This window comes from Dendronephthya gigantea, unplaced genomic scaffold (assembly GCF_004324835.1).
Source record: "Dendronephthya gigantea isolate DGI-Jeju-01 unplaced genomic scaffold, DenGig_1.0 000358F, whole genome shotgun sequence".
NCBI classification, from domain to species: Eukaryota; Metazoa; Cnidaria; class Anthozoa; order Malacalcyonacea; family Nephtheidae; genus Dendronephthya; species Dendronephthya gigantea.
In genome coordinates, this window is record NW_021163368.1 from 75,281 (window position 1) to 99,158 (window position 23,878).

General features: G+C 34.9%; 2 long non-coding RNA genes across 2 annotated transcripts; both read left to right on the forward strand.

The window, feature by feature from the left end:
- Positions 1 to 10,301: 10,301 nt before the first annotated feature.
- LOC114542507 lies at positions 10,302 to 21,813 on the forward strand. Its single transcript, XR_003689666.1, has 4 exons — positions 10,302 to 10,322; positions 20,907 to 21,062; positions 21,289 to 21,352; positions 21,754 to 21,813. It is a non-coding gene; the product is annotated as an uncharacterized LOC114542507 (long non-coding RNA).
- LOC114542508 lies at positions 15,543 to 16,413 on the forward strand. The gene is made up of 3 exons (XR_003689667.1): positions 15,543 to 15,597; positions 15,893 to 16,101; positions 16,199 to 16,413. It is a non-coding gene; the product is annotated as an uncharacterized LOC114542508 (long non-coding RNA).
- Positions 21,814 to 23,878: the final 2,065 nt, after the last annotated feature.

Here is a 23,878-nt window from a genome sequence, read left to right on the forward strand (position 1 = left end):
TGAAGGCAATGGTCTCCCAAATGGTAAGTCGATGGTTCGAATCTTACCATAACCCTTTTTCATTATGTGCTTTGTCAAAAACGTTAAAGTAAATCAAATATTCATAGCCGCTCAGCACATGATCTCATAGTCTAGTGGTGAATACAATGGTCTCCAAAGTGGTAAATCGATGGTTCGAATCTTACCATAACCGTTTTTTCATTACGAACTTTGTGAAAAAGATAAAGTAAATTAAATAATCATAGCTCTTCAGCACCTGATCTTGTAGTCTAGTGGTGAAGACAATGGTCTCCCAAAGTGGCAAATCGATGGTTCGAATCTTATCATGACCGTTTTATCATCATGAACTTCGTGAAAAGGTTAAAGTAAATCAAATATTAAATAGCTGCTCAGCACATGTTCTCGAAGTCTAGTGGTGAAGACAATGGTCTCCCAAATGGTAAATCGATGGTTCGAATCTTACCATACCCGTTTTTTCATTATGAACTTCGTGAAAAAGATAAAGTATATTAAATAATCATAGCCCTTCAGCACCTGATCTTGTAGTCTAGTGGTGAAGGCAATGGTCTCCCAAGTGGTAAGTCGATGGTTCGAACCTTACCATAACCCTTTTTCATTATGTCATTTGTCAAAAGCGTTAAAGTAAATCAAATATTCATAGCCGCTCAGCACATGATCTCATAGTCTAGTACGGTGAAGACAATGGTCTCCCAAGTGGTAAATCGATAGTTCGATTCTTACCATGACCGTTTTATCATCATGAACTTCGTGAAAAGGTTAAAGTAAATCAAATATATTAAAGCAGTTCAGCACGTGTTCTCGTAGTTTAGGGGTGAAGACAATGGTCTCCCAAATGGTAAATCGATGGTTCGAATCTTACCACAACCGTTTTTTCATTATGAACAACGTGAAAAAGATAAAGCAAATTAGATAATCATAGCCCTTCAGCAAATGATCTTGTAGCCTAGGGATGAGGACAATGGTCTCCCAGGTGGTAAGTTGATGGTTCGAATCTTACCATAACCGTTTTTTCATTATGAACTTTGTGAAAAAGATAAAGTAAATTAAAAAATCATAGCCCTTCAGAACATGAACTTGTAGTCTAGTGCTGAAGGCAATGGTCTCCCAAGTGGTAAGTCGATGGTTCGAATCTTACCATAACCCTTTTTCATTATGTCCTTTGTCAAAAGCGTTAAAGTAAATCAAATATTCATAGCCGCTCAGCACATGATTTCATAGTCAAGTGGTGAAGACAATGGTCTCCAAAGTGGTAAATCGATGGTTCGAATCTTACCATTACTGTTTTATCATCATGAACTTCGTGAAAAGGTTAAAGTAAATCAAATATTAAATAGCTGTTCAGCACATGATCTCGTTGTCTAGTGGTGAAGACAATGGTCTCTCAAATGGTAAATCGATGGTTAGAATCTTACCATAACCGTTTTTTCATTATGAACTTCGTGAAAAAGATAAAGTAAATTAAATAATCATAGCCCTTCAGCACATGATTTTGTAGTCTAGTGGTGAAGGCAATGGTCTCCCAAGTGGTAAGTCAATGGTTCGAATCTTACCATAACCCTTTTTCATTATGTCCTTTGTCAAAAGCGTTAAAGTAAATCAAATATTCATAGCCGCTCAGCACAAGATCTCATAGTCTAGTACGGTGAAGACAATGGTCTCCCAAGTGGTAAATCGATAGTTCGAATCTTACCATGACCGTTTTATCATCATGAACTTCGTGAAAAAGTTAAAGTAAATCAAATATATTATAGCAGTTCAGCACGTGTTCTCGTAGTTTAGTGGTGAAGACAATGGTCTCCCAAATGGTAAATCGATGGTTCGAATCTTACCATACCCGTTTTTTCATTATGAACTTTATTTATTAAATAATCATAGCCCTTCAGCACATGAACTTGTACTCTAGTGGTGAAGGCAATGGTCTCCGAAGTGATAAGTCGATGTTTCGAATCTTACCATAACCCTTTTGCATTATGTCCTTTGTCAAAAACGTTAAAGCAAATCAAATAATCATAGCCGTTCAGCACATTATCTCGTAGTCTAGTGGTTAAGACAGAAGTCTCCCAAATGGTAAATCGATGGTTCGAATCTTACCATAACCTTTTTTTCATTATGAACTTTGTCAAAAAGATAGAGTAAATTAAAAAATCATAGCCCTTCAGCACATGAACTTGAAGTCTAGTGGTGAAGGCAATGGTCTCCCAAGTGGTAAGTAAATGGTTCGAATCTTACCATAACCCTTTTTCATTATGACCTTTGTCAAAAACATTAAAGTAAATCAAATATTCATAACCGCTCAGTACATGATCTCCGTTTTATCATCATGAACTTCGTGAAAAGGTTAAAGTAAATCAAATATTAAATAGCTGCTCAGCACATGTTCTCGAAGTCTAGTGGTGAAGACAATGGTCTCCCAAATGGTAAATCGATGGTTCGAATCTTACCATACCCGTTTTTTCATTATGAACTTCGTGAAAAAGATAAAGTATATTAAATAATCATAGCCCTTCAGCACCTGATCTTGTAGTCTAGTGGTGAAGGCAATGGTCTCCCAAGTGGTAAGTCGATGGTTCGAACCTTACCATAACCCTTTTTCATTATGTCATTTGTCAAAAAGTTAAAGTAAATCAAATATTCATAGCGCTTCAGCACATGATCTCATAGTCTAGTGGTGAAGGCAATGGTCTCCCAAGTGGTAAATCGATTCGAATCTTACCATAACCGTTTTTCATTATGAACTTCGTGAAAACGTTAAAGTAAATCAAATATATAGCGTTCAGCACTGATCTCGTAGTCTAGTGGTGAGAACAATGGTCTCCCAAAGTGGTAAATCGATGGTTCGAATCTTACCATAACCGTTTTTTCATTATGAACAACGTGAAAAAGTAAAGTAAATTAATAATCATAGCCCTTCAGCACATGATCTTGTAGTCTAGTGGTGAAGGCAATGGTCTCCCAAGTGGTAAATCGATAGTTCGAATCTTACCATAACCGTTTTTCATTATGTCCTTCGTGAAAACGTTAAAGTAAATTAAAAATCATAGCCCTTCAGCACATGATTGTAGTCTAGTGGTGAAGGCAATGGTCTCCCAAGTGGTAATCGATGGTTCGAATCTTACCATAACCTTTTTCATTATGAACTTTGAAAAACGTTAAAGTAAATCAAATATTCATAGCCTTCAGCACATTTCATAGTCTAGTGGTGAAGACAATGGTCTCCAAATGGTAAATCGATGGTTCGAATCTTACCATAACCGTTTTTCATATGAACTTGTGAAAAGGTTAAAGTAAATCAAATATTAATAGCGTTCAGCACATGATCTCTAGTCTAGTAGTGAAGACAATGGTCTCCAAAGTGGTAAATCGATGGTTCGAATCTTACCATAACCGTTTTTTCATTATGAACTTTGTGAAAAAGATAAAGTAAATTAAATAATCATAGCCCTTCAGCACATGATCTTGTAGTCTAGTGGTGAAGGCAATGGTCTCCCAAGTGGTAAGTCGATGGTTCGAATCTTACCATAACCCTTTTTCATTATGTCCTTTGTCAAAAGCGTTAAAGTAAATCAAATATTCATAGCCGCTCAGCACAGATCTCATAGTCTAGTACGGTGAAGACAATGGTCTCCCAAGTGGTAAATCGATAGTTCGAATCTTACCATGACCGTTTTATCATCATGAACTTCGTGAAAAGTTAAAGTAAATCAAATATATTATAGCAGTTCAGCACGTGTTCTCGTAGTTTTTTGGTGAAGACAATGGTCTCCCAAATGGTAAATCGATGGTTCGAATCTTACCATACCCGTTTTTTCATTATGAACTTTATTTATTAAATAATTAAAGCCCTTCAGCACATGAACTTGTACTCTAGTGGTGAAGGCAATGGTCTCCGAAGTGATAAGTCGATGGTTCGAATCTTACCGTAACCCTTTTGCATTATGTCCTTTGTCAAAAACGTTAAAGCTAATCAAATAATCATAGCCGTTCAGCACATTATCTCGTAGTCTAGTGGTTAAGACAGAAGTCTCCCAAATGGTAAATCGATGGTTCGAATCTTACCATAACCTTTTTTTCATTATGAACTTTGTCAAAAAGATAGAGTAAATTAAAAAATCATAGCCCTTTAGCACATGAACTTGAAGTCTAGTGGTGAAGGCAATGGTCTCCCAAGTGGTAAGTAAATGGTTCGAATCTTACCATAACCCTTTTTCATTATGACCTTTGTCAAAAACATTAAAGTAAATCAAATATTCATAACCGCTCAGCACATGATCTCATAGTCAAGTGGTGAAGACAATGGTCTCCCAAGTGGTAAATCGATGGTTTGAATCTTATAATGACCGTTTTATAATCATGAACTTCGTGAAAAGGTTAAAGTAAATCAAATATTAAATAGCTGTTCAGCACATGTTCTCGTAGTCTAGTGGTGAAGACAATGGTCTCCTAAATGGTAAATCGATGGTTCGAATCTTACCATACCCGTTTTTTCATTATGAACTTCGTGAAAAAGATAAAGTAAATCAAATAATCATAGCCCTTCAGCACATGATCTTGTAGTCTAGTGGTGAAGGCAATGGTCTCCGAAATAAGTCGATGGTTCGAATCTTACCATAACCCTTTTGCATAATGTCCTTTGTCAAAAACGTTAAAATAAATCAAAAAATCATAGCCGTTCAGCACAATATCTCGTAGTCTATTGGTGAAGACAGTAGTCTGCCAAATGGTAAATCGATGGTTCGAATCTTACCAACCCATTTTTTCATTATGAACTTCGTGAAAAAAATAAAGTAAATTAAATAATCATAACACTTTAGCACAAGATCTTGTAGTCTAGTGGTGAAGACAATGGTCTCCAAAGTGGTAAATCGATGGTTCGAATCTTACCATAACTGTTTTATCATCATGAACTTCGTGAAAAGGTTAAAGTAAATCAAATATTAAATAGCTGTTCAGCACATGATCTCGTTGTCTAGTGGTGACGACAATGATCTCTCAAATGGTAAATCGATAGTTCGAATCTTACCATAACCGTTTTTCATTATGTCCTTCGTGAAAACGTTAAAGTAAATAAAATAATCAGGCGTTAAACACATGATCTCGTAGTCTAGTGGTGAAGACAGTGGTCTGCTAAATGGTAAATCGATGGTCCGAATCTTATCATAACCGTTTTTCATTATGAACTTCGTGAAAAAGATATAGCAAATTAAATACTCATTCTCGTTCAGCACATGATCTCGTAGCCTAGTGGTGAAAAAAAGATTCTCCAAACTCTGGGCAATAAACTACACCTACTATAAGTTGATGAAACCCTCTAGGTAAGCGAGAAGGACGTAGCAGAGCCCACAACACTTCCACATTTTTGCTTTGCATATCTAATAATTGTCGACAAAATATTGATGACTTCACGTATAGACCGACACCTCATGTAATTTATGAACTCGGTCTCGTCGCAACAATTGATAATTAGGAATATTAACTGCTTCATTTGGTATTGATTCCTTTAACCATGTCTCTGTAAACATAGCAATGTCAATGTCTAACGTCAATATGGTTTCCACAATTTCATCAAGTTTAGGAGCGAGCGACATTGTGTTGGACAACAATAATGACGGGACAAATTCTTGCTTTCGTGTATTAACCAAAAGGGAATGTTCAGGCAATCTCTTAATATGAATCAAATTTGAAGGATTCGAATAAGGACAGCGTCTGTTTCGTTTATTTACGCGATTGCTAGGAGAAATTCGAATTGAAATCTGAGCCATTATTCAGAAGTTGAGGAGTTTTCACCTTGGGGTGATTTGCTTTTGGTTTACAGCTTTTGCTTTATTGGTTTTCGCAAAGCTTCTTTAGATTTCCATAATTGGCAACTCACAAATTTGGGCCAGAAATCTTTTTGCTGTAGAAGAGGGAAATCAGCGGGGGGGATGTGTACCTTGGCCGATACCGTTCCTCACGTTTACTGGGAAAGACCGAAATAAATGTTGGATTTATATTTCGCTGCGTGAGGTACGATTGGATATGTTTTTCATTCACGCTGCTTGCAATTTCAGATAGGAATATTCTCTTTGTTTGGTTTCGCCTACGCTCTACTCCTACAAAACCATCAGCACTAATCCTACTATTGTTATGCTTAGTGGTAAAATGTTGTTGTGGTTTTAGAGCATTTCTATTTGTGGGATTTAAGACCGGCTTTGATCCGGCAGCTTTAGCATACGTTAACTTGTCATTTTCAGCTTGTTTATTGGTCTCAACTGGACTGTCAATAATTACAATATCTTTGTTATTTTCGGGACTTAAGGCCTGGTCTTGGTTCGAACTAGCGGGATTTTCACTCAACAAGTTGGTATTCTCATTGTTGCTCGTAATCACAATTCCTAGCGATTTCGATGGCTCAGTGCTCGCTAATTGTTTTCTATTTGTAGCCTTACTATCGCTATCTACTTCATTTACATCACCAACAAACACTTCATTTGAATGTTCTACACGGAACTTTGTATATTCAGCAGCTAGAAGCGATGTTTCTCGTATAATGCTATCATCGTTTTTACCCATAAGATCCCGAACTTGTGATATAACAGCAGTCATGTGTTCAAACTTATCTGACAATGCTTGAATCGCTTTCTTCGCCACTAGACTGCAAGATCTTGTGCTGAATGGTTATGGTTATTTAATTTATTTATCCTTTTCACGAAGTTCATCAAGAAAAACGGTTACGGTAGGATTCGAACCATCGATTTAACACTTGGGAGACCATCGTCTTCGCCATTAGAGCACAAGGTCTTGTGCTGGATGGTCTTGGTTATTTTGTTTACTTTATCCTTTTCACGAAGTTCATTATGAAAAACGGTTATGGTAGGATTCGAACAATCAATTTACCACTTGGGAGACCATCGTCCTCGCCACTAGACTGCAAGTTCTTGTGCTGAACAGTTATACTTACTTAATTTACTTTATTCTTTTCACGAAGTTCATAATGAAAACGGTTATGGTAGGATTCGAACCATCGATTTTAACACTTGAGAGACCATCGTCTTCGTCACTAGAGCACATGGTCTTGTGCTGGATGACCATGGTTATTTAGTTTACTTTATCCTTTCACGAAGTTTATAATAAAAAATAGTTTTGGCAAGATTCGAAACATCGATTTACCACTTAAGAGACAGTTGTCTTAGCTATTAGACTGCAAGGTCTTGTGCTGAGCGGCGATGGTTATTTAATTTACTTTATTCTTTTCACGAAGTTCATAAAAAAAAAGGTCATGGCAGGATTCGCACCATCGATTTACTACTTAGAAGACGATTGTCTTCGCCATTAGACTACAAGATCTTGCGCTGAACGGTTATGGTTATCTTAATTTATTTATCTTTTACAAAGTTCATAATGAAAAACTGTTACGGTAGGATTCGAACCATCGATTTAACACTTGGGTCCTCGCCACTAGACTGCAAGATCTTGTGCTGAACGGTTATGGTTATTTAATTTATTTATCCTTTTCACGAAGTTCATAATGAAAAACGGTTATGGTAGGATTCGAACCATCGATTTAACACTTGGGAGACCATCGTCTTTGCCACTAGAGCACCAGGTCTTGTGCTGGATGGTCTTGGTTATTTAGTTTACTTTATCCTTTCACGAAGTTCATAATGAAAAAGGGCATAGCAGGTTTTGAACCATCGATTTACCACTTGGGAGACAGTTGTCTTAGCTACTGGCCTACAAGATCTTGTGGGGAATGGCCATGGTTATACTTAGTTTACTGCATTTCTTTTCACGAAATTTATAATGAAAAACGGCTATGGTAGGATTCGAACCATCGATTTACCACTTTGGGACCATTGTCTTCGCCAATTGAGTACAAGTTATTGTGCTGAACGGCCATGTTCATTTAATTTACTTTATCTATTTCACGAATTTATAATGAAACACGGTTATGGTAAGATTCGAACAATGATTTGCCATGGGGAGATCATTTAAGTTTGAAAACCTTCAATCCAGCTGTTTTTGAAGCATTCTAATAAAATTTTGTGTGTTCCTTCACAGGCAGCTAGTGATCTACAATAAAAATAACCAATGATTCAATATTTTGTCCACCACAACCAAGGTGTGTACATAGTTTTTACTAGCAAACAACTCTAACATGCCTTTCCCTGAACAAGTAAAGTTGTCGGGTTTAAATAGAAATAAACACACTTACAATGATTTCACAACTTCTTCTTCTCGTTCCCGTTTGCTTCTATCCGAATCGTTAAACAAGTTTTTAAAGAAAATATCTAAAGCTGGTAACGAGATGTTATCATTGAATCACCACCTTTTCGTGTATGGAAATGAATATTGTGTTTCCATACTGCTTAATTCACGATCAATATGGCGGTTGGTCGGTAGCTCTATATATTTTTTTAAGATACTTATTTTATCTAACGAGTTTTGTACATCTCGACCAATTAATATGGCATTTAAGAATGCTAATTTCATGGATTTGGACGGAATGGCTGCGGATGGCATAACCTTGAGTATTTGTAGAGATATTGCTTTTCGATGTCGGGTCAACATACAACGAGTTGGTTTTGAATCTAAATACAAAGTCTCATTTGCGATTGCTAAAGAAACGAAACATTGATTTGTTAGTCTAGTCCTATTTGCGAAGCCTTTTAAGAAGGATCTATCAATGTGTGTGGATGTTTAGTCTAATCCTGGTCCTCAATCTTTTGATAATAATCAGTCGGATAAGATGTCTCAACATCGAAAGCAGTCACGTTTGATGAACACGTTTCGACCCGCTAAAATCCTGAGGAGCTTAGTTCCATGCTTGGGCAGTTGAATCTACAGAAAGGTTGGTTGTTCCATATGACCTATAGGAATATTTTCTATAATACCTACTTGGCAAACACCTCCGCGACACTATACAATCACTATCATCATGCAAATCATCAGCCTGTAAACATATATGGCAGAAATGATATTAATTAAGAGAAACAATCTCATCAATATTCCTTTACATTCAAAATTGCCAACACTCCTGATACAGCTGTTACTCAGCTTTGTTCTTTTGGTCTTCTCAACTGCCGGTTTATTCGAAACAAAGCCAATTTAGTCAAAGACTATGTGGTTGAGAATGAATTTGATATATTTGCGATTACAAAAACCTGGCTTTACCCTGACAAATTTGATCTTATATCTATTGGAAATTTCACCCCGAAGGGCTACTCTTTAAACATATCTCGAGACAACAAGGTAGATGGGGAGGCATTGGTATATTATACAATAACACTTTAAAAGTCAAGCTCTGGACTCGGCGAACATGTTCACACACATTAAGTCTTTCGAACTGATGGGTATGCAAATCAATGTGTTACATCACCAATACAATAATAATCGTATATAAAATCCTCCATGTGACGATAAGTCGGATATAACAACAACAAAAATTCTCAATCTTGTTGATTCTTTTAATCTCGAACAACATGTACAACAACCAACACACATTGCTGGTCACACGTTAGACCTTATCTTGTCTTGCCATGAGGGAAATATTGTTCAATCTATTGACGTTCATGATCCATCTATATCTGACCATTACACGGTTACATGTGAACTCAATTTTAAAAAAACATTGTTTCAGAGAAGGGTCGTGGAGTCGCGTAAAATTAAACAAATCAATATGGACTCATTCTTTAATGACATTAGGCTATCTCCGATTATCACTGGAACACGGCTGATATTAGTGCAAAAAGTCAACCAATACAACTCAGAGCTGTCCAGAACTCTGGATCATCATGCACCACTTATCACCAGAGAGATAATTAGTCATCCAGCTGCACCTTGGTACACTGAACAAATTAAAAACGAAAAACGTATCAGAAGAAACTCGAGCGGGTATGGCGTAAGTCAAAACAATCCTGTGATCGTCTAAAAGACAGTCAGCCATGTCGCCGTGTCAGTGAGCTATTATCGGAAAGTCGTACTCGTTACTATTCTGAAATTGTTAGAGATAATGGGAGTGACCAAAGGCAATTATTTAAAACCATTGGAAAGTTTCTACATCATACCCCTGATTCTTAATATCCTGTGTGCCAATCTGATCAGAATCTAGCTAACAATTTTATGACTTTCTTTGAGGACAAAATTTTGTAATAATGTAATATTTTGGTATTTTGATTTTTGTTTAAGTTCGTGATGTATTTTTATGTAGCCTCAGTCTTATGCTAATGGGAATTTTTTTTAGATGTGAAGAGAGGACGGCCATCCGAATTAAAGTACTAAATGTGCTTTGTAACATATTAGGAACGTTATCTCTACTATATGAGGTATAAAATATTGGTACTTTGAATAAATTTTAGTCCATTTTTCTAGACATTAGTACGGTGGCCCAGAGGTGCAAAACACAAACGCAAATTCAAAACACAAACGAAATTCAAAAAACATAAACGCAAATCATGAAAGCACGAACGCAAATTCAAAACAGAAACGCAAATTCAAAACACGAACGCAAATTCAAAAAACGAACGCAAATTCAAAACACGAACGCAAACTCAAAACACTAACGCAAAACCAACAACTTGAACGCGGAGAAAAAGGAAGTACAGACTGGTACAGACATACCCTGTCAGTAAAAGGAAGCCTATTTTCGCTGAGTGCAAGTATTAGCGCCATGACAAACACGTGGTTCTTCCAATCTGGCTTGTATCAAATTTGCAAATAAGGTAAGCTTTGATTTTAAAAAACCTTTAAAAGTTATTTTTATGGGCATTTCCTTCCATTTTTATACTTTTTGGAAATATATTTGCGCAGCGTACCGTAGTGTTCACAACTTAGAATTGGCACAAATCACAACATTCATTTTTATGCAAATGTATATGTATATTAGTTGTATAATAAATTCACATTGGATGATAGGTGGTACACATTCCCCATCATGTACTGTACTAGAATTAGGTTTTGCGCATATAAGCAAGTTTTTTTTTTTTAGTTTGGGAATGATCTCTTTTAAATATAAACATTTTTATCTGCTTTGTGTACTTCCCAATTGATTTGACCAAAACTGTATTAATTAATATTACATTGTATTAATATGATGAGGCGTCAATAAAGTTATAAAAATTTAATTTTTTAACTGCATATATATATATATATATATATATATATATATATAGATGTTTTGTCCATCGTGCGGAAACCTATGTGTTAACAGCAATGAAAATTTTTGCAATTCCTGTGGCTCAGCATTAAAAGACGGAAATCTTACAAAGCCCAAGGAAATGTCAAATAATGCAAGTGGTGGCTTAAAAACTTTAACTTTTGAAGAATTTCTGAAGAGAGGATCAAGCAGAGAAACTAAAGACCAAGAACAACGTCAACAAACCTTTAACGAAATGAAAAAAAGAAAATCAGATGAAAGAACGAAATCATAAAAAAAAAAAAGGAAGAAATTGTAAAGGTTTGTTTATTATTTCACACTTATACTAGAGATTGACACATGACGGGTTCCCCCTTATCATCATATATTTTCTAAAGTTATAAGACATTGATAAATTTGGCAGTACAACTTAGCAGTAATAGTAAACTTAATATTATTTTGGTAGATAGCATTTGGTTTAGCATTTATACAGTTGTCATATCAGTTTACATGATGCAATCTATGATTATTATGAAATTGTAATTATATAGATAAATAGTGGGTTGGTAGAATGTGTAGTAGCAAGGCAGCTAAAAGTCAAAAAAGGTTCTCTTCTACCTCTCGATTTTAAAAAAAGAAAATGATTCCAGTTGTAAAGTGAAGAGTTTAGGGATGGACAAGCAGTTGGCTCATAATAAACACCTGAGGGATTCTGGTGACTTTGATTGTGTTCTGATGTACCCAGACTTTGGTCTGGTTAACACTATTCCAGGAACTTCACAGCCATTTACAGTTGAGAGATATAAGGAAGCAATTGGAAGGGCCTTATAATCGAGTCAACTTGTACTTGTGCAAGGTCTCTGACTTAATTTAAAAGTGAGGATTATTTACCTATAACAAACTGATTTGCATGTAATTAAAGCATATACAGTACAGTTCTCCAATCATGTATGTTAACATCAGTTTTAAATTTTTTCAACTTTTAATTCTTGTCACCCTCACTTATGATCTTTTATGACAAAATCCATACAGAAATGATGAAATCAGGTCAAGTTATATTTTTGGCCCTAAAAATCAGTCCCATGTTGTTGGATATAAAAAGTACCCCAAAAACCAGGACTTCATGATGTTGTGTGACATAGGACTTAGGATGGCCCCACACTACAATGCTATAGGGCCTATAAGAAACACCTAATGACAATAATGACATAAATGTTGCTATAATGCTATATTTATATGTTTGTACTTGCCAATGATATTGAGAATACTGAAGATGAATCTCTGGGTAATTATGAATTTAGTGTGGTAAAAACAGTACTGTTATCAACTGACAACCAATAAAATAGAACCAACTGATTAAAAATTTTCATTTCAAATTTCTTACTCCTGTATATTTAGGACCACACAGCCCCCAAACAATTAATTCTCAGGACTGGAATAGCAACCAAACTATGTTAACTCCTAACAAGCAGGCAATTTTTTGCTATGATTACCAAACAAGTACCTCTGAAACCCAAGCGAGTATCTCCGCCACCAAAGCAAGTATCTCTGATGCCCAAGAAAGTACCTCTGGTAACAAAGCAACTACCTCTATCAACCAGGCAACTGAAACAAATATCACTGAAAATTTTTTATTTCTAGAAGATATATTTGAAGGTTGGAAATATCATGCATGGAAGCCCTTACGAAAATGTTCTATAGAATCCTATAGAATATGCTATAGCATATTCTAAATCCTATAGAATATTCTATAGGACTTTTTATCCTATAGAATATTCCATTGGCATATTCTATAGAATTTACAGATCCTATAGAATATTCTATAGGACTTCTTATCCTATAGCATATTCCATTGCCATATTCTATAGAATTTACAGATCCTATAGAATATTCTATTGTACATAAATTCACATTAAATATCGAATGATATATTCTATAGAACATGCTGTACACAATAATCTATAAAATGTTATACAGAATGTGAATTTATGTAATAATTAAGGCAATTTAAAATATAGCAATTTTAGTACACGATTGATATTGGTCGAGAAATGTGTTTTCATCTGTCTAGAAACACAAAAGTTGAATAGCATCATATTTGTATTTTGTGTGAGGTCCTCTCGACATACTTTTTAAATCTTAATGTTAAAATTTTCCGCAAAAATCATTCGTTTTGTAAGGACAAATCACAAGTATTTAGACATATCGGTTTCATAATATGCCTGTTCGCAGGTTAGATGGCGGGCGTTTCGCCCAAACAAGGCCGCAAAGTTATGTGGGACTTGTGTAACTGACACGCATAACGCATTATTTTCAAATTGTGAGCGCGTCTTTGTCATTCGTTCAACGTTTTATAACTGATACTGGTAGAATTTAGCGAGTTTTTCTTTCGTATTTGAACATAAAATACGCAGTACTTGAATTTGTCGATGAGGAGTATAGAAGGTTGGTGAAACGCGCTGGATTATGTGAGAAGAATCAGAAGATTCGGATAATTTTGTGAATGGTACATGAATATAGACTAGGATGGTTAGCTGGAAAACGCGGAGGTTCTGTCCACACACTCCATGACTGGAAAGATCTCCAATACATTAAAGGAGAAGAATGCCAAGCCACAACTTGACAAGGAAAAAGTCAATGGCATATGTGGTAAGCTAATAACTTATTTCAGTTAGCTAAATATATATTGTATACTATTTCATCACTCACAGCATGGTAAGACAAGTCCTGCATTTTTTAAATAATTTTCAATCATATTCCTTAATGTAGAGTATACTTCAAAAAGATATGGTTGTCCTGCATCTGAAGTGTGACAAGTAATGCTAAGAAAATGCTAAAAAGAAGTCCTGCGAAAAAAAATGAACTGAGCCACTGGTCAGACAAACACTTTAAAAATATCCAACATATAGAATAATAGACAATAATTAATATTACCAAAATACATTACAAACAAAAGTATTCAATGTTGCACAACTTTTGTTGTACTGATACATATATGCCAATATTTCTAATATATATCTTTTTATTCTTGAAGTGATTTTCATCATTGATGTTTTCTCATGGCTAGACATAATATATTGGTAATATTGCACAGAAGAGTGAATAGCACATCTTAATTGTGTAATATTGCAATTGCATGTTCTGTAGAATATGCTACTGTATGTAGCAGCATATCCTATAGCATTCTATAGCATCTTCTATAGCATCTTCTATAGAATCTTCTATAGGATCTTCTATAGAATCTTCTATAGCATCTTCTATAGCATCTTCTATAGAATCTTCTATTGAATGTTTCATAGAATATCCTATAGAATATTCTATAGAATTAGTGCCAAAATCTTTTAGAATATTCTATAGGATATTCTATAGAATATTTCAATAGAATATTCTATAGAATATTTTCGTAAGGGAGGCCCTCTAATTCCTATCGAGTATTGTATTGCATATCACATGTAGAATAGTCATTTTTAATTTTTCTGGATATACTAGTTGAAACAGAAAACGTCAACAACACTGCCCTTACGAAAATGTTCTATAGAATCCTATAGAATATGCTATAACATATTCTAAACCCCATAGAATATTCTATAGGACTTCTTATCCTATAGCATATTCCATTGCCATATTCTATAGAATTTAGAGATGCTATAGAATATTCTATTGCACATTCACAGTAAAATATATTCTATAGAACATGCTGTACACAATATTCTATAGAATTTAGAGATGCTATAGAATATTCTATTGCACATTCACATTAAATATCCAATAATATATTCTATAGAATATGCTGTACACAATATTCTATAGAATATATGTTATACAGAATGAGACCTTTATGCAATTTAAAATATAACATTTTTACTACACTATTCATTGGTCGAGAATTATATTCGCATTTTTTGTAAGGTTCTCTCGACGACATACTTTTAAAGTCTTAAAGTTAAAATTCTCAGCAGAAATCATTCGTTTTGTAAAGACAATTCACGAATATTTCACACATATGACATATCTCATATGAGTCATATCTGTTTCATAATATGCCCGTTCGCAGGTTAGATGGCGGCGCGTTTTGCCAAAACAAGACCGCAAGGTTATGCGGGACTTGTTTAACCGCCACGCATTATTTTCAAATTTTGAGCGCGTATTGTCTGTAGTTTGTCATCCGTTGATTCAACGTTTTATAACTGATACTGGTAGAATTTAGTGCGTTTTTCTTTCGTATTTTAACATAAAATACGCATTCTTTGAATTTGTCAAAGAGGAATCATAGGAGGGTGGTGAAACGCGCTTTAGTATGCGAGAAGAATCAGAAGATATGGATAATTTTGTAAATGCGTGAAAGGTGACTAGGATCGTGAGAAAGAAAGGCCATGGCAATGAGAAATTTCTAAAGTTAAAAAAATAATCAAAGTTCATTGACCCATCTACAACAACATGTGTATCTAAAGTATTGGAATTCAGTGGTGAGTGTGTTTTGTATATGCTATAAATGCTATATGTTTGTATAGGCAACATATGTTCTGTATACCATTATAATTAATCTCATAAATTTTTATTCACCTTTAGATTAAACTTTTATTTGAACATTTTATTTACACCTTTTATTTATACCACCATAAATATAGAGCCATTCCAACTAAAAATTATTTCTGTCAAGACATTTGCACTAGCTCTAGATAAATTTATATATCATTAAAATTGAATTAAATAAGCTAGGTCTCAAGTGTTTAATTGTGTGTTTACTGTTAAAATTTACAGATTTCCTTTTGTCCAAGCATCACACTAACCAAAGGTCAAAATGGAGCTCTATTAAAGCAATATTAAATGTGAAAGGTTTTGTTTATGCAGTGCCGTGGATGCAAGAACAACTTTGCTCTCATTCCGTCACTGGAAAGGCTTCAAATGCGTAGCTTAATTCAAAGAAAAGGATGCAAAACCAGAGCCAGAGAAAGTTAAGAGTATATATGGTAAGCAGTATAATTGTTAGTAATTATGTCTGGTCTAAGTTAATATATCTTATATACATATCTTGGTTCAGTTATTGATGAGTTTTACCTTTTCTAGCTGTGTCTAAAGTATAGTGCAAAAAGGTTTGAGGGAAAAGAGGCAGACATATGACAAGTTATGGCACCAAAGATTAATAATATTGTGCAAGTTGAGAAAACCAAGTTGAAAGCATCTGGACATCAGTAACTATATGACATTCCATTTTCTACTATTTACATGTTCTGTACATGTAAATATATTTAGTATAATAGCCTAGTTATATTTTTGCTATTTTCTTGCACAATCATTTATTTGGTGGGAAAACTGCAGTATGGTAATAATTTTATCTAGAAAATATTGAATAAATTTATACATTCATAAAAAACCAAGCTAAAATATTCAATTTCAGTGACACCATATTGTTTCAATTACTTAGTGCATAATATTTCAATTGAATCCTCCTCAAAATGTGTGAAATGTATATAATTTTACTTAACTACAATTTAAGCTAAACAGCCTTCAAACACCGGCTGCAGTTGTTTTATCCACGAAACAAAATGGTTATTTGACAGACTTAATTACCAGAACTAGAGTTCTACATGCAGATTAAAGTTATATGGACACTTATAGGACTTGTTTTTTATTCTTTGTTGTATAATATATGTATTTCAATTTCTTTAATCTCTAGATTTATTTATATGTAATTTAAGCAAGGCATTTCATTAAATCTTTGCATCAATTGAACTTTAAGTAAATAAATTTGTTACATATATTTGGGAATATTTTATTTGTTTGTATGTCTCACTCTTGGCAGAAAGAAGTTTTGATTATGTTGTTATAAAGTGATATATTTTCAAAGTCGAAACATGGACGCATGTTGAATATACCATTTATCATCCAATAGCATATTTAATAGATTATCCTATAAAATATACTATAGAATACATTATTCTATGGAACATTTTATCACATATCAATAGGATCATTAATGGAATATTCCATAGATTGAAAAATTTTATGGAACATTTCATATAGGATGTCATAGAATATGTGTTAGAATGTTCCATAGAATACCAGTATTCTATAGAACATTCTAATGAATGTTCTGAAGGATATTCTATTGAGTATTCTATAAAACATGGCATATGTTATAGAATATTCTATTAAAGGTTCTATAGAACGTGTTGTAGAACGTTCCATAGAATAGGTTCCAAAATCCCTTAGAATATTCTATAGGATATTCAGAAAAAATTTAATGGAATATTCTATAGAACATTTTGTAAGGGTGAGGTCATATCCCTGACATCGTTGGAAGAAATGGAAAATGAGGTCTTGGTAATCCATAGAACTCAAGTAAAAATGATTTCCTTTACTATTTTGCTAAATAGTAACATTTTAACAAGTTCATAAGTGTACAAATAATCGATCCCAGAGGTATTGTAGAGAAAGGTGTAGGTAGCGGGGCTGTACGAGATGCGATTTCCATATTTTGGAAAGATATCTGCAATAGCTATATGCTCGGTGAAGCTGAAAGGGTACCAATAATTCGTCATGATGTGTCTAAGTGAATGTGGCAGGCTCTCGCCAGAGTCCTACTCAAAGGTTATGTGCAACAACACTATTTGCCTATTCAAATATCCCCAGTCTTTTTAAGCTGCTGTCTTTTCGGGGAGGAATCTGTCACTTCTGAGATGTACTTTAACTCTTTTATGAAGTATATCTCTAGAACCAAAGCCATCTTCGCAGAAAAAGTTCTTTCTTCCTCTGTAAGTGTTGATACTGAAGAGGTTTCAGATCTTTTAACGGCTTTTAAGTGCAAGAAGATTGCTACGCCTGAAAACTTTAAGGATCTGATTATTGAAATAGCACATAAAGAATTGGTGCAGAAACCAAGATATGCATTTGACTGTTGGTCAGAAATCGTAGTACCTTTGAAATCTTTTATCACTTCTAACGACGCCTTGTTTCAGATATACACCTCTTTTTTTCCTACTGCGAGCAGAGTATGTAAGCTCATTAAAGCTGAACCAAAATCCCCTGCTGAGAATGAATCATTAAGTCATTTAAAGCGTTGGATCAAACGTCTTAATACGAATTATCTTAAACACTTCTTGAGAATATCCACCGGATCCGATATTATTTTAGTTGAGGAGATTTCTATCGCATTTACCTCTTTGGTTGGTTAAAGTCGTTCGCCAGTGTTTCATACTTGTGGAGCAGTGATAGAGCTCCCATCAACTTACAACGATTTTGGCGATTTTAGAGAGGAATGGTGCAGTCTTATGTCTCACTCAGACATTGGTATGGCATTAGTCTAAGGCCTGTGTTAGACGTCGCATTTTAGTCGCGTCGAATCCAATTCAAACAATAGATAATGAGATGATAAAACTCATTAAACTTCATTATCATCTCATTATCTATTGTTTGAATTGCATTCGACGCGACTAAAATGCGACTTCTAACACACGCCTAACTGACGTGAATGGGTGATTAAGGTGTTTGTTATCCCACGTTTTGTATAAGGCAGAAGTTGTTTATAATTACATGTTTCTTTTATGTTTTTTGAAGTAATTACTTGAGTTTCTGTATCTTTAGAAGTCTCATAAGAATTATTTGTTCATATTGCTTATAACATGCATATTAGTTACTAAAACTTTTAGTACACACTATATATGTAAAGTTTATATATACTGTTGTAAAGTTCATATTATCAGTTTTAACAAAGAACACTTAAATAGGTGGCAATTGAAGCAATTAACGTTAAATTTAATTTGAAACCTCGTAAACTTTTAGCGGTGAAATTCGTGGCTTCTATACATTCGGCTGATAAATTTTTGCTTATGACATGGAATTGCAAGCAATTTCCTCCATTTGTAAAAAGGTGTTTCCTATATAATTCTATGGCTTATATTAGGCAACTTAAGCAACGATAACGTTGACGTCCTGGACGTTAACTGTACTTTCGTACTCCCATTTACCAGTAAGGATAAAGGTCAGCTTAAGAGCTGCTTTCCAGTTACGCGTTTTTTATATGTCTATGTTTTATATGCCTAAGTTTTTGAAGTGGTTTTTCTTTCGTTGTTCTGTTGCTTAAGGTCCCTACTTGTTTTATACTACGTTGGAATATGAATTCACTTAGTTTGTTAGATTTTTTCGTTGTTTTTTCTTGGTTCACACTTGGGCTGCTGCAATTAGCAGTTCATAATTATTGAGAGAATCGTTCCATGTTGTTGGCTCCTGCAGTTGTAATATTGAAAAATTATAATTAAAATATTACTTTGTGTATTTCGTCATCTTCAACGGCAACGTTGCCTTCGATCGCTTGGATATCATGTTGCAGGCACTCCACCTTATGATCAACCGCGTCAACTGACTCGGGCAAGAAAAAAAGTTGATCAGAAATGCCATGAGTAGTGTGGTATCTGGATTTTCTAACATAATAGGCATTCCAGGACTCCTTAATAGCCTTTAGGGAATCCCTCATCACTTTAATGAAACAAAACCAAAGACATTCCAGCTGAAGTATATTGCTTGTGTCAACAATACCTCTGTCTACCAAATCTTTAAAAAAATTAATCCACCACGATGCCCACGACCGACGTAGCATGGCCCACCACGCCTCTATACGCTGGTTGCTGTGTGACGATCCATACGATGTGCTTTTATCCCATTATAGTGATCTCTGTGGTTTCGACGTAAGTTGCACTGAGCAGTGCCCATTATACTATTTTCAGTCCCTTTGTCCGTTCGTAGAATTGTTGGGCAACCGTTTTGGGATTTAACACAATCAAGAAATATTCCTCCAATGACCCGAGGGTCGCTATTTGTTCGAACGATCTCTAACCACATAATTCGCCTGCTAAACCCATCAATGCAGCCGTGAATGGGAAACCCAAACTGTTTGAGTTTATCGTACCCATCGGCATGCCAGGTAAAGTTTGGACCAGGATTTAAATACTCCCTCCGCTGCAGCTTATGAGCTTTTCTTACTGCACAACCTTCAGGATTAAGCACCTTTAAGATACTTTGAGCTGTTGAACGGCGCACACGCATGCCATATTTTGATTGCAGTTTCCTCCACATTGATCTGTATCCTAAGAGGTTGCCATTTTCATGTAGTTCTCTTTGAACGCATTCTCTAACTTGTTCTTCATTCGCGTTGTATCTTCTTCTTCCCAAACCATACTCCTGTAATCTGGTGATGAGCGCTCTTTTACATATTTTGATATCATGATATTTTTCTAAACATTCCAGTATCGTTTTGTACTTAAAATTTCTTCCGTAGTAAAAACGATCGCTTTCCTCCCATATCAATTTTATATTTTACTAGGCCAAAAGACAAAAATGCATTTATAAATGTATTATACTTTGCAACAATAATTAATAATATTATTAGACTTATCATTGTTGACTTTAAATTTGTGGTGCGCTAGGTCGTTTTGGATTTAAATAAATAATTAAATATTTGCGTTTGTGTTTTGAATTTGCGTTTGTGTTTTAAATTTGCGTTTGTGTTTTGAATTTGCGTTTGTGTTTTGAATTTGTGTTCGTGTTTTGAATTTGCGTTCGTGTTTTGAATTTGCGTTTCTGTTTTGAATTTGCGTTCGTGCTTTCATGATTTGCGTTTATGTTTTTGAATTTGCGTTTATGTTTTTGAATTTGCGTTTGTGTTTTTGAATTTGCGTTTGTGTTTTGAATTTGCGTTTCTGTTTTGCACCTCTGGGCCACCGTACATTAGCGATATTAGGAATCTTTTTCTAGTTTTGTAACTCCTTGTTTTTTACAGGGAGAAATACTTGAGAATTCAGTGTTGCCACATTTAGACCACATTGCGAAAGATCGGGATATTTTTGTGCAGATCCGAGGTGTCCAGCTTCTGGTCGATGTTATTGCATCCTCTGATTCACCGAAAGTTTGCGATGTTTTGCATACAATCGAGAAGGTACTGATACAATCCTTTTCAGACGGTTTCATTTCTCCACTCCAATTTGCCTCTTCATTCGTGATGAGCTGATACTGTACTTCAGTAGAAAACTCTCTCTTATCAGTGAAAGCTTCCTGACCTGAACCCAACTATATTTCCGCAAATTGGATCGTTTTACACGGGAGTCGTGAATGCAAACGCATCAGTGAAGTAAAAGGATATATATTTCATTTATCAATTCCAGATTGCCACTGTCCAGTAGATCCTCTCAAGCGATACGTCAAGCCGTCGTGTAAAGAACATGTAAGGTAATTATAGAGACTGCAAGGTATTTGTAGGAACATCTAGAGACATATAATTACATCTAATCACTGTAAATTGTCTTTGTTGCTGCAGCCTCAGGATGAAACAGCGTAGAAAGACATCAAAGAGGCTGCATTAGGATTAGTACGGGGAACTATTTTGGCTTCAAGCTAAATAGGGATTTTTGTCAGGACTTATCGTTCCAGTTGTATAAAATGAAACTATTCACAATGAATTCCAAATCGTAATTCATCAATGTATCAATGCCCCCCCCCTCTCTCTTTCAAAAATTAGACCCATATTCCATTTCTAATTTAATAAGTGGGTTCTTTAATAAGTGATAAGCTAGCTAAAGCTAATGTTTCCAAACTATTTCCACATCAACATATGCCATATTTTTGTGCAGAAGATTAGTGGTTATAAATTACATTGGAGTGAACGAAAGGTTCCAGTGACGTTAGAGGTACTATTATTGTTTTCAAGTTTCTTGATAACTTACCTGTGTCTTCATATATATATATATATATATATATATATATATATATATATATATATATATATATATATATATATATATATATATATATATATATATATATATATATATATATATATATATATATATATATATATATATATATATATATATATATATATACTGTCGTTGTCAAAAAGGTTGTCCTGAGCAAGTATATGTATATATCGATCACGTGACATTATTATGCATCAACACGCGTGGGATTGTACAAGCGTGTTAATTGCGAGTTTGAGTATAGCAAGGTGAACGATTAGAAAATGCCAAGACCATATTCGGATGATTTAAGGTGGAGAATGGTTTATCAACGACTGTTCTACGAAAGAATCATCGACGAAATTGCAGCACAGCTATTTGTTTGTTCAAAAACCGTCTATCGTACTCTCAGCACCTTTTGGAACACGGGTGATCGATGTGAAGCCTTGCCGTATGGGTCGCCTAACAGCGAGCGTATCTTTATTCCCACACGAAGAATATATTTCATGGACTGTTTACTGCGAACGCCGCAAATATAGTTGAATGAGATAGCAAGCTATATCATTAATGCTACTGGCTCTGCATTTGGCCCGGAGACACTGTGCCGAGCTCTCTATAGACTTGGAATAACACGCAAAAAGGTACGAACATTATGACATTATTTAAGTTGGAATATATACTCAATAGTCAATACCGCACGCTTGAAATCATATAACTATATTAATAAGACGCAAGCCATTCCACCTTTTCTAGTTGTTCTTTATCAACTCTTCAAGCCAGATTTCTTTTTCAGATACAGAGAATTGCCCTTCAACGAAGAAACGATATTAGGCTACAATTCATGGCCGAAATCAGCCTTTTTGACCCAAACCTGCTCGTTTTCCTCGATGAAACAGGCATTGTATGTACTAAATAATACCTTACTGTAACTGGATTGCACAAACTAGTAGATCTCTTATTTATTTGGTTCTACGTTTTAAGAATAAACGAATTGCTCAGCAATATGGATATAGTGCTCGTGGGATACCGCCTGTTGTGAGCGACTATAGCTATGCACGGTGGACACCGCGCTATTCCATTATTTCGGCAATATTGTGTGATGGACTTCTTGCGAACTGTTTGTTGAAGAATCCCGAAGAAAGATTTGAAACACGCTCCTTTATCCATTTTCTTGATGAACAGCTTTTACCAGCTATAAATCGATTTGATGGGGAAAACCCGCGATCCGTTCTCGTTATATGGTTGAGATTTGAATATAATTAATGCAAATTCGCTGTTCTAACATATGTCTCAAGGGATGACTGAATTCGTGATCATGTTTTGATCTATTGATATCTGTTTAAACAAAACTTGTTGATGCACAAAGATGCAACTGCTAAAACTAGTAATACGCATATTTGTTAACAGATAACCACCCAACACATCATGTACAAGAAGTTGTAGAACGAGTGTACGACAGTCCTGATTTGAATCCTATTGAAGAGGTTTACATATAGCTTGCTATCTCATTCAACTGTATTTGCGGCGTTCGCAGTAAACAGTCCATGATAATATATTCTTCTTGTGGGAATAAAGATGCGCTCGCTGTTGGGCGACCCATACGGCAAGGCTTCACATCGATCACCCGTGTTCCAAAAGGTGCTGAGAGTACGATAGATGGTTTTTGAACAAACAAATAGCTGTGCTGCAATTTCGTCGATGATTCTTTCGTAGAACAGTCGTTGATAAACCATTCTCCAACTTAAATCATCCGAATATGGTCTTGGCATTTTCTAATCGTGCACCTTGCTATACTCGAACTCGCAATTAACACGCTTGTACAATCCCACGCGTGTTGATGCATAATAATGTCACGTGATCGATATATACATATACTTGCTCAGGACAACCTTTTAGACAACGACAGTATATATATATATATATATATATATATATATATATATATATATATATATATATTATATATATATATATATATATATATATATTATATACTATATATATATATATATATTATATA